The following is a 7,076-nucleotide window of genomic DNA, read 5'->3' as shown; positions in this document are numbered from 1 at the left end:
TAAATTTTATCTCATAACTGCACACTTCTTATTCACATACTGAAGGTCAAAGGTTTCCTCTGAAGGTCAAAGGTTTCCTCAATACAAGGTTAAGGACATTGCGATATTTTCAGGTATTTGATCATATTTTACACGAGTGGTAACAGTATAACAATGTTGTTTTGTAGCTGAATCGTTAATATGCGTATAATAAATGTCTTTGGTACTAACATTATAACCAGTACCCATTTCAGAAAATAGTTATTGACACTACAGAATTACTGCTCATAGATTAAAAGTCCTAAAGGAATACATAAAACACAACTAACAACCCATAATGGCTGCTAGTACATACAAGTTTGATTACAGAAATACAGATAATAATAAATAAAGTAATTGTGGAAAAGTGAAATTATTACGAGTCATGCATTAAACAGGAAAGGTGTTAGAGGTAGATGGAAGTAGGATTAATATATTATATTTTAATTATAACCGGGTGAATAATTCTCTGAATAATATTCTCCTGTGAACGAGGCTACATAAACGTGTTGCACTAAAACAACTGTAGAGACAACAGTTCAAAGTACACGTACAAGATAACAAAACAATGAAATAATTATTTGGTTTTGTGTCGTAAATCATTTATCTAGAGAATATAATGTGGCTTGTGAGACCATAAACACCAAACGAGTTACTTCAAACCAAAGAAATTCAGTCAGTTAAAAAAACAAATATTGGTATTAAAACCACAATTTCCTAGCACCATTGGACACCAAACCGGCTGATAAGATGCAGATTACACGTTCAACACCTGGGGGTTTAGTTAATTCATGGCGTATATTCAACCATTCTGCACACCAATGCTCTCAGGTTTAATAAGTGTCTGAAAAAGAAAATTCGTACAACAAAACGACGTAGAACTAACCTTTTCCAAGAAAGAAACCTTCATTATATTTTATAGGAAAAAAAACAACTAGCACAAGCTAATCAGGACCAACGTCCTTATTTGCCAAGTTCAATGAAGCTGGGTATAACTGGTGATAGTGGTAACAAAATAATACGTAAGGATTAGGATTTGCGAAGGCTTATAAGCCTACATTTTTCAAGTTTCCTTCAGTCACATCTTGAATTCAGCAGCTGTTTTAGCGGATTTGTTTTGGATATTCACGCTAAGCCATACTACTTAGACAAAAGGTAGTTAGCCAACAACACCCACAGCCAATTCTTGGGCTACTCTGATCGAATAATGGAGCACGATATTGTTATATTCAGAAACGGGACGCGAACCATGTTCTCTTGAATCCACAGACTGGCAGACTACCTGTCATATCTCCACGTGAAAGAACGGCAAAAAAAAACTAAGAAAAGAACAATAGCCTTATTCGAGCATATGCATTTCAACTTTACCATACGACTCAAATGATGCTGACAGGAGTGGGGATCACCCATTGTGGGGAGTTTTAAGTACTAATATCTCAGCCCCCACTCATCTGAATACTTACACAGTCCAAAAATACACAAAAAACAAGTATTAATACAAGTGTTAAAATGCTATTTCTCCTCACACACTTGTACCACCGTACCAACATCGTTTTCAAATCACATACACTATGTGTTTGTTTGTTTTGAATTTCGCGCAAAGCTACACGAGGCCTATCTGCGCTACCCGTCCCTAATTTAGCAGTGTAACACTAGAGAGAAGGCAGCTAGTCATCACCACCCACCGCCAACTCTTGGGCTACTCTTTTACCAACGAATAGTGGGATTGACCGTAATATTATAACTCCCCACATGGCTAAAAGGGCAAGCATGTTTGGTGTGACGGGAATTCGAACCCGCGACTCTCTGATCACGAGTCGAGTGCTTTAACCACCTGGCCATGCCGGACCTCCACTATGTGAGTGAAGCAAATTTTGCAACCAATCGGTGCACGCAAAGACATTACGTATCTGACCGAGAAGTGTCCGACTTGTGCAATATTTAAACATCCATCTGTTACTGAGAAAAGTGTTCAGGGTTGCTTTAGAATTTTTTTTTTTTTTTTCACTGAATGCAATGCTAAAACAGAAGTCAATTTTATGATTGAAATAACCCTGAACAGGGAAGTCCTAAACTACCCGAGGCTCCAAGCAATTGCAAAGTGTTAATGCCAAGCGCTACCACTAAATGAGAAATAACTTACAAGGTAATGCGCCATGTAGTCTCTCTCTACCTCTTTTCCTTTTCCATAATTGCTCACTCACTTTATAGATATGACAGTTTTATTTACGTTTTGATTTGTCGCCGTCCATAATATATTACTGCCAAGCCTTTCATAAAGTACTTCCTTCCAACTTCGTATAACTTGTACACAATATGGCGTCTGTTTTTGTCGAGAGACGTTTTATTATTTAAATCATATAATGTACTGTATTCGAAGTAAAGCTTCTTTATTTCATATTGTAATCATTGTTTGGTAATGCATACTATAAAAATACCAGTAATGAGCATATCTGCTTTCAAAACTATTTAAAGAAATCAATCTTATGTTGGCCAAAGTTTCGGCTGTGGTTTAACATCCAGAAGTACACAATACAAAATTCATGTTCATTCGATAATAATAACAAAATGGTGGGAATTATACGTTTTCAGATCGTACAACATTAAGTAGTGCTCGTTTCTTTGAACACCTTATTTTATTGAGCTTACTTTAATTTTTCAAGTCAGATCTTGAGCAGTATAAATCAAATATTACGATTCTAAGTCATCAAAAAGACTTTTGATCAGACTCATTAACTTGTTTTATTAATATTACTCTATTGTTTTTTATTTTGCATTCTATCTTCGAAGTTTCACAAATTTTTATTTTTGTCTTAGGAAAATTAACTTATAAATTGTGTGTCTGTGTTTTAATTTTGCGCAAAGCTACTCGAGGGCTATCTGCGCCAGCCGTCCCTAATTTAGCAATGTAAGACTAGGGGAAGGCAGCTAGTCATCACCACCAACTCCTGGGCTACTCTTTTACCAACGAATAGTGAGATTGGCCGTCACATTATAACGTTCCTACGCCGGAAAGGGCGAGCCTATTTGTTGCAACGTGGATTCGAACCCGCGACCTTCAGATTACGAGCCGGACGCCTTAACCCCCTTGATCATGCCACGCAAGCAAAAAGTACAAATATATTCTAATACCAAAGTTTGTGAAATTGTCATATATATTTCTGGATACTAGCTTTTTTGTTGTTTCTCCCAATGAAATGTATTGTATTTATGGATTGACCACTATGATTTCCATTTCTCTCGTAAGATGGCTTTATTTAAAGTGAGTTTTTGTTTGTTTTTGCATGAAGAATAACATGAGAAGCAGAACTGTATATCGGTAGTCTATGCGATATTATCTCATTACCGCAAAGCTAAAAATAACAACGATTTTCTTTATATTGACAAGCCCCATACAGATTTTTATTAAGTAAAGATATTATAACATCTCGCGCCTTGTGTACTTGTTGCACGTCAATGCCCACGACGTTGGGCTTCTGATTATCTAATATTAATTTCTGATATGAGCATGCTATAAGCCTATTCTTGTCAAAACATTTTATAGAAGCCTAGTTACGAAGTCTGATGTCTCATAAACGACCGTTATAAACAGCATTTCCACCAAGACTTTCAGTCACAACAAACTGAGCTAACCCGATGGGCCTAAATAATGACAAAAAAGGTTTCGTACCAAAGTATCATGCAGCATACGAAGTGTATACCAGAGATGCTTTTACGCACTTCTTACAGAAAGCCTTCAATATACAAGAAAGGTAAGGAAAGATGAAGCACAAAATTGTTAGATTTAGTGGAGTATAGACTCTTATAAAAACTTGCAGATTTTGTAAAAGTCACCAGCCATTTTACTACGTAATGGCGCACAATGACTACCGGAATTGACTTTTATTGTTCTGCTAATACAGTCGTTGAAAATAATATGATATGATGGTTTGAGGTAAGATCGTACGTTAAGGTTTTATCATACTTTGAACTCTGGCTGTATACTTGAAAATGTACATTTTAAGGTGAAAAAAATGCAGCACTTAATAATTTAACTTGCCTGTAAATGGTATAAAGTTTTGGCATTGTCGGTGTTAGGATATCCTCTTCATTACCACATAACTCTCTTAAATAAGTAATTTCAAACAGTCTTTAAATTACAGTTCTAATTTTATGTATCTACCATGCTTGATAGTTGTACCATAAGCGAAAAATCTAACTACGACAGTAGTTAAAATGCTTTTTATATACGTTTATTCTCTTCTGGTAGAATGTAAAAAAACGTTTAGGCCTATCTAAGTTGGTGTAGTGTATTTCCGGTGTTATGGAAATGGTTGTTTTTTCTTGTTTTAAATTTTGAGCACAGCTACATGAGGATTGTCTGCGATAGCTGTACCCCAATTTAGCAGTGACAGGCTAGATGGTAGGGATTTAATCAACATCCCCTGCCGCCAACTATTAGGTTACTATTTTACCAACGAATAGTGGAATTGAACTTAGATTTATGACACCCCACGGATGAAAACGTCGAGCAAGAAAGAAATGGAACAAACCAGGTATAACCATGGAAACGTACGATTTCTGCCAGTGTATATCTCAAATCTTTGAAAACTCGCCATGTTAAATGATTGTTTTAGAAGTTGCAATTTTTTTATTTCATGTTTAAATTCCACTCGGTGGATTCAGCAGATAGCTGAACATGACTTCGCTGTGAGAAAACACGCACACTCGTGTTCAGATCTGGGCGGGTTCGAGTTGATTGTTTTACACAGGGTTCTGCTATTTTGGAAGCCAAAATTACAGTATTAAATAGGCAAAAACACAAAGGGTTAACCCAAAACCTCAACTTTTTAACAATTTGATTTTACGATCAGCTGTTTCTTACCCTGTCATTAAATGTTTCCTATTAAGAATATTACTAGATCTTTCACTGTCACTATTTTATATTTGTTTATTAGCATCTTCAACAGTTCATTCATTTCCTTTCAATTGATTTTAACATAAGAAAACCTACCACTGAAACTTCATCTTGATGTTTAAGAATGATATATAAACATCGCCAAAATATTATTTCATTTCTTCATATGCATATCAATTTGCGAGTATAGTACCCTGACCACATTATGCCAGGCTTAGAGTTATTTTAGAAATGAATGTAAGAGCAGCTTACTTTCTTTACTGGGATAAATTCCATAGTACGTAGTACTGAATGGGTCATACTTTTTTACTTTCACATATAGTAAATTATTAGTTTACTCTGAACCATAAAGCTACACAATATTCATTCGTGTATTTTAATGAAGATTGTGTTGTCTAATGCATAAGTCATTCCACACTTTCTCCCGCGGATTTGATCAGTATCGTTGAGCAGGCGCAACTTTAAGTACACCATTTTGAAAGAATACCAGACGACAATACAACACCATATTAAAAAATGTAGGAGTGTTTAAAGAATTATTATTGACGATTTATACTTTTGAAAAAAAACTAGGTTTACTGAACATTTTTTATTATACGACCAAGTCTATCCTAAATTAATTCTACTACTTTTAGCTATTATGAAATAATAAATACCTCTATTTATCCGGAGTAACGAAGAAATTACTGCTTCAAAATTATAAACGTATTTTTTTTTTGCCAGAAATGTTCCAAGTCTCAACTTCCCCCATTTATATCCTACCATACGTGTAATAGAAACCTTATATGAACAATTTATCCAAAAGAGAGAAAAACAAACAAACAAACGGAACAAACTATAACTAAAGCCCAGAGAGAATTATAAGTGTAAATCTACAATAATTTTAGGTCTAAGGAGCTTTGCAAGTCGTCAAAAGAATGAGGTTGTCTTTAGTTATAAGTAAAGTTTCTTTAATTTAGAGTTCAAGGTCTGAAGATCCTGTGGTAATGAGAGAAATCGTTAAATGAAATATTTTGACCTGGAACAAATGGACGATCGGTTTTGTTAATATACCACTGTCTCACGTCAAAACATAACACCCGGTTTAAGAACATGGATTTAATTTGTTGCATAGTGAATATATGTATCAAAAGAAATTCTCTAATATATTAAAATGGTTTTGCTTGGTTTGAAGAGATTTCCAGGTATTTGGTTTTATTCTTGCCATCGAAATCACAAGGATACAGGGCATGCCAACGTATCTTTGGATGGCTGATATGGGTATTAACACTTCTTAATAAAGCAGAGAACAACGTTTCGACTTTCTTAGGTCATCTCCAACTGACTATTGCAAACCTGAAAATGCCTTAAGAAGGTCGAAACGTCCTTCTCTGCTTTATTAGTAAAAGTGTTAATACCCATACCAGCCGTCCTGAAATACATTTTTTACTTCCAAGTGGGTTTCTCGTCATTACAAAGGTCATACCAATCATTTTTATCACTGCCACACAGAGAAGATTAATTTCAACTTCCTGTACGGTCAACCCGATTTATTCGTATACAAATACACAAAGCATAACAGTTACTTTTGATGCATAACAAGAGCTGTCCACAAAAAGTGTACAAGTATCATTTACCATTTCAGAAATAGAATTGTTTACGGTTTGTTTTTTATTCAGTAAAAATAACGACAATGGTTAATCATCTCTGAATATTGAGAGTTCATGAATATTTATTATTTAGAATAAAACTCCCCATCAAATACTACATTATATTAGAACGTTGTTTTTAACTTTACTTATATGAAAGCTGGATCTAAAGCAAGCACAGTATTTAGAACAGAAAGGTATGAACTTCCACACCAAACTGAAAGTCTAAACACCCATAATCATCTCACGTTTGTTTCTTGCATGCGAATCTCTGACAACTGAAACAACCATTTTCATCCCAAGTGTCTCAGGTGACTGATAAGAATACGATGGCATGACAAAGTCCTGGATGCAGAGGTCTTACAACAGGCCAAGATACCAAGTGTTAGTACCATGGTCAAGAAATCACAACTAAGATGGTCAAGAGCATGTAGTGAGAAGCACTTCTCTCTTAAACATGATATTATACAGAGCTTGTTAAAAGCAGAGGATCACAAGGTGGGGGAAGTGTAAGGTTTAAACACTGATTGAAG

The sequence above is a fragment of the Tachypleus tridentatus genome, chromosome 10, assembly GCF_004210375.1.
Source record: "Tachypleus tridentatus isolate NWPU-2018 chromosome 10, ASM421037v1, whole genome shotgun sequence".
Taxonomy (NCBI): Eukaryota; Metazoa; Arthropoda; class Merostomata; order Xiphosura; family Limulidae; genus Tachypleus; species Tachypleus tridentatus.
The sequence above is the reverse complement of the archived record's forward strand: the minus strand, read 5'-3'. Positions refer to the sequence as shown.